We start from the raw sequence: 6,187 nt of genomic DNA, 5'->3' as shown, positions 1-6,187 counted from the left end.
GTTGCTAAAATGAAAAAGGAAAACAAAAGAAACTGCAGTGTGAGGACAGGAAGTGAGGCATATGCGCCTTTCTGCAGCATGAGAACAGAGAACATGCTCCTTGTTGGAGTTGGTGTTTTCCAGAAAGCAGCCTCTAACACAGTGTCACCAGATGTTAACTCTCTAACATCAGGACCCCTAATCAGAGGTAGACTTAAAAGAAGGCAAGTTAGGCTGGGCCAAGGGAGAGTCAAGATTCACTGTCACTTGGCAGTCTTAATTCACTTGTCAGAGTAGGAATGAATCTGAAAAAATGGACAAAACCAGGACAAACTGCAACATGAGAGCAGGAAGTGGTGCTCATGTGCATTGTGTTGAAATTTAACCCAGTCAGTGATGCCATGAGGGTTCTATGCCTTCTGAATGGATTAGTGCTTTTACAGTCATACTCTAGAGAACCTTAGTTGTGCCCTTGCCTTGCAATGATACACAGACTGCATTATCTACTAAGAGGAATGAACCTTCACTAAAGAGCAAATCTCTTGACTCCGTGATCTTGCATTTCTTAGCCTCCAGAGTAGTTAGGAACAAATTGTTGTTGTTTATACATTGCCCAGTCAGTCTAAACTATTTTGTTATGCCTTCCTGAAAAATACTAAGAGGTACTCTAAGTGGGACCCATGTAATGGAGTTATTTTCAAAGCTGTTTCATATTTGACTCAAATGACCAGATCATGATGCCCTGTCGTGATCGGTTGACATTAGATATAATTGCCCTTGGATAAGTATAAACTTAAATGAGATCCATCTCTACAGCTGAGCTAGACACTCCCATGTCTATACTCCCAGGAGCTATAGCATCAAGGCTTTTTTTTTTCTTGTGGGGAGCCATGCTAAATTCAGATATGTTAGAAATCCTGTGCTTAGATTAAATGCTATGACCTTCAAGTTGTTGACCTTTACTGAAGGAGGTCTTTTGTTTTAGGCTATCTTTGGATTGTTTACCTTTGAAAGAAATAGTGAAGTTCTTACAGGAAACTACCCAGAGGATTAAGGAAGTTCTTACAGGGAACTACCCAGAGGACTAAGGAAGTTCTTACACAGAGCTATTCAGAGGATTGTATTCTTCCCTGGGAGCTAGGAGACGTGAGATTACAATAGAGCTTCTGGTGACCTTGCTATATAAAGTCTACTCATCTGCATTAAAGTGAGTCTGGATCAGAAATCTCCAGACTTGACTCAATTTTTCTTGTGTCTCTGTCCCCCACTTTCAATTCTCACTCCCTCTTCCAGGGAGCCCTGTTTGATTTGTCCCACAGGCTGGTACACTTTCAGGAAGATTTGAGTACCCCATAGCTCCACACCAAGACAAGCATAAATCTGTAGGATGAGTTGAGAAAGAAGCTTAATGCTCTAAATTGTATAATGATGTCTTAAGCTGTGTTGGAAGGATCAGAAGCCAGAAAAATAGTGTTACATTAGGTAAGGATGCCAAAGGTTTGGCTTCCTACATCAGCTGTTCCAAGACACAATGGGAAGGCTTAACAGGGAACTGAAAAGAGGGAAATAGAAGGAAAGAGAAGAGAAGGACAATAAGAAGTATAATTTTGATCGAGGCAAAGACATCACATAATACAGGCAAAGTGAGAGTATGAGAAAGGAGAGATGCTTGAATGTAAGAATGTAAGATGTGGTGGGACTGATCTGTTCTATTTCATGCTTCAGGAATTTGGATCTCAGGTGAATCATCACAGGATTGCCTTAGTTCTGGGACCTCTAAGGGCATTAAGCAATGCCATTGTTTTAGTCACCTTTCCATGACTGTAACAAGTACCTGGATTAAACAACATACAAAGAAATGGGGTTTGTTTTGGCACCTAGCTTTGGAGGACACAGCTCAGGGTTGGTTGGCCTCATCTCTTCTGAATGAAAGTCTTGGAAGAAGAAGGAGAATATAGTTAAAGAAACTTCTCACTTCATGGGGCAGACAGGAAGCAAAAAGATGGGGACAAGGTCCAAATATCTCTTTCAAGAGTACAGACTTCCTCCCACTAGGTCCCATGCCTTATGTTTGGCTTCCTTGTGTTGTGGGCTGCCAACACAAGGCGTCACTAAGATGTTGGTGTGAACATCTACAATCCCAGCATTTGGGAGGCTGAGGCAGATAGGAGGTTCACAAATATGAGTCCAGCTGGGCTACATAGTGACTGAGCCATGCCTTAAAAAAGAAAGAAGGAAAGAAAGAAAGAAAGGAAGGAAGGAAGGAAGGAAGAAAGAAGCAACACAAAACATTATGTAAATTGGCCCTTCAGTATGTGGGAATGAGATGAGAGGTCTCTGAGAAGACATAAAAGGATCGCATCCAGCATGGTCTGTCACAAAGCCCACATTCTATTCCAGCTGTTTTCCTTTCCTTGCTCAATTCTACTAAATAAACTATTTACAGAGACTTTCTAGCACCATGTCACTGTCCTGCGGCTGGCAATAGTTACACAAATGGAGCATATTCCCTGCTGTTCTGTAACAAAAATCACTGGAGTTATTTTAGTTCAGGAAAGTGAGGTAAGACAGCAATGCAAATGAATGCTGGAAACCTGGAATAAATCAGGGCCAGTCAGATGCCTGCTGCAGCTAAACAAAGATTTTAACAGTTGGGAAATTTCCTTGGGCACTTCTCTCCACATATTTCCCATGGCTGCTTCTCACTTCTGTCAGGTGGAATATTGCTAAGATACTAAGTGAGGAAAACATGTTAAAAATAAAGTTGGTAGTTCTTTTATAAACCATGTGCATGTGGTTACTCAGTCTACTGAACTATAAAGTGGATAAGCACAGAAATTGCTACCTTTCTCAACACCTACCTTCTAGCCACACTTTCCCCTCAGTAGGTGATGAGTGACAGGCCATATGTCTTGCATGAAGATTAGCATCTTCTGTTCTCCATGTGTACCACACCAGCTCCATCCTGCACTACTGTCTGTCTTCCTATCAGATGATCAGCTCTGGACAGAACATCCAGTGTGAGTGCTGATGTAGTAACTACCACAAAGCAGGGCCCAAGCTAGTTCTTACTAGTGTACAACTACCTTCCCCAACACCTAATGAGAAGTTCCAACCTTAGCAACAACATGAATGTTAACTTTCTAGATAGCTCAATCATAGACAACACAGTCCTAGTTTGCTCACTGTTGCTGTGATTAAAATGACCAAAAGCAACTTGTTGAGGAGAGATTCTATTTCATCTTACAGCTGCAGTCCACCACTAAGGAGACTCAGGACAAGAGCTGAAGCAGAGGCCATAGAGGAACCCTGCACACTGGCTTGCTCCCCTGTGGCTTATTCAGCCTGCTTTCTTACACACTCCAGAGCCACCTACCCATGGGTGAAACCACCTACAATAGGCTGTACCCTCCCACATGAACCAATAACCAAGATTAATGATTAGTTGATTGACAGACACCCCCACAGGCCAATCTGGTGGAAGCATTTTCTCAACTGAGGCTCCTTCATCCCAAAAGAAATACTTAGAATAAACAGCACAATGCAATGTCCAGATTGGTCCAGAGAGTAGAGTAAAGAAATCAATATTTGAATGAACAAAGGTAAGCTGTACACAGTCCACAAGACTGGGTGTGAAAGCCTGTGATGCTCCCCATCTAATTGCAACCCCTCTCCTATCTCTAAAGACACGGTAGCGTAGCTGCAGTGCCGGTAAGGATGACATGAAATATTTGCCGACAGTTAACTGCAATACGCCTGTTATATGGTAGAATCTATTTTTAGTGGAAATTACCAGCAACTACTCTTTCAAACGTTCTGGAAGACATGGTGGATAGCCATAGAGACTAAAAGCAAGAGTGCGTGTTACATATTGTCTTTTTTAGAAATGAAAACAGGAGAATCAGACAGAATTTTTAAGGATGTTCCAGCTTGTCTTTTAGAGATGGCATCAAATTTGTTCATTAGTTCTAAACATATTTGCATTAAAAAAGAGGTTCATAGGGCTGGTGATATGGCTCAGTGGGTAAAATGCACGGGCATGAGGATTTGAGTTTATATCCCCAGCCTCCACATAATAGGCCAGTCTAGGTGGCACAGACCTATAATCCTAGGACTGGTAAAATAGAAATGGGACAATCCTGGGGGCGTGTTGACCATGGAGGCTCAGAGAGAGACCTGGTCTCACAAAAGGACTGAGAATAATAGCTAATTGTAGTCCCTGGCCTCTGCATGCATGTGCATGGACATAAACACATACAACACACACACACACACACACACCACACAAAACACCACCCATACCACACCACACACAGCACAGATACACAAACAAACATGCATACCATACAAACACACCGCACTCACTTATATATACCACATACATAAGGCACCACACCATACCACACACATGCATACCACATATAATACACACACACACACACACACACACACAGAGTACCATACCACACTATAGGCACATATCACACACACATACATCACATACATATGCCACACACACACACACTCCACACCACACACAGGCGTACCACACACACATGTAATGAATAAATACATAGTAGATATGAAATAAATGGTGACTAAAAAGAGGCTCAGTGGTTAAGAGCACTGGCTGCTCTTCCCCAGGTCCTGAGTTCAAGTCCTAACAACCACATGGTGGCTCAAACTATCTGTAATGGGATCTGATTCCTTCTTCTGTTGTGCATGAAAGCAGAAGCACTCCTATATATTAAATAAATAAATAATTTTTAAAAGGTATATAAAATAATGGCTCATGATTATTTTTTTAGTGGAACTTTTCTTTTTTAAAGTCAAGAAATTAGTACATATGTATTTGTAACAAGACGCCATAGTTTTCAGGCAGCCAACTTTTAAAGTAAGTCATATTAGTGAGGTTTGTGGGTAGCATAGTATGGCATTCTTTGGCATAAACGTGTATTCTCTAAGTTGATAGCTTAGATGGGTAAGAATATGGATCAAACAGAAAAGAAGCAGTAATGTGTGTAAGTGCCATTTTTTTTTAGACTCTCAAGAACCAAAGCCCTGCTGGGCACAACAATCAATACAGCCTCAGTGCCTCTTTCCTTGGCTTCGCTGTATCAGAAACACGATCAGGACTTGTAAATCTCTAATTTCCTTCTAATGTGCCAACAACCTCAGAAGGTTTGCAGTATCTTTTAGATATGTAATTCAAGCCTGCTATTATTAGGTCTATGGGTCTAACAAAGATAAAAATGCGTGCCAGAGGCAAATTAAAGCCTGTTACTGACTCTGATAAGGCTTGCACAGGATATCCAATGGTCTTTGACATCGTCTCTCATTTATATAATTTTTAAAATATAATTTTACATATTTGTATACGTTTGTTTTTATTTTCTGGCTCTCAAAGCTGCCCCATGGGTAAATTTGAGCAGCTTGCTTTAAATACAAGGTGCCAGGGAATAGGGAAATGGAGTGACTCAGAGCTACCCCGTAAAGGCCCCACTGATGCTCCCCGCCACCGGCCCCTTGGTCTCAAGCATTTAACGAGGCCCCCTGTGACCTTCCTTCTGGTTAAATTCCAGCTCGGTTCCTCCCTGCTCCCTGCAGCCAGTCTTGTGGCGGGGGGGGGGTGCCGGGGGGGCTCAGAAAGATGTCCTTTAGGGGGCCTATTCATTTGCTGAGCTAGTTTTGAGCTGGCGTGCTGAGCTGTTGCTGCTGCTGCTGCTGTGCTCAGGCAGACCGACCTGCCCCCCAGCTGCCGCCTCCGCCATGCTCCACCTACATTCCAAGATGCAGATTGGTCTCCCCGTCAGAAACGATGCAGCCGGACCCTAGTGACCAGCATCTGCTTTGACGTGCTAATACCCACCACAGCTGGATCCAAGGATTAAACACCGGAAAAGTTAAATAAAACAAAAAGGACAATGTCTGATCCTTTTCTTACTTTTAACTTTTGGACACTGTATCCTTAACCGGCTTCTTGCCTTTATTCGAGATCGTCTCAATATAACTCAGGCCCTGATCCTAACTCAACAGTACCAAGCCCTCAGAAATGGGGACACGCCTTAAGATTAAGGCCAGTTAAAAAAACTCAAGGGGGGATTGTAAGGCTCTCTCTCTCAGTCTAAGCCTGTAAGACCCCTCCCCTGTGCACCCGCCATAGCAAGCATAGCAGCAGTAACGCTATCTTGCAAGGCAAGACTAGAAT

The sequence above is a fragment of the Acomys minous genome, assembly GCF_964271855.1.
Source record: "Acomys minous genome assembly, chromosome: 5".
Classification (NCBI taxonomy): Eukaryota; Metazoa; Chordata; class Mammalia; order Rodentia; family Muridae; genus Acomys; species Acomys minous.
This window is presented reverse-complemented; position numbering follows the sequence as displayed.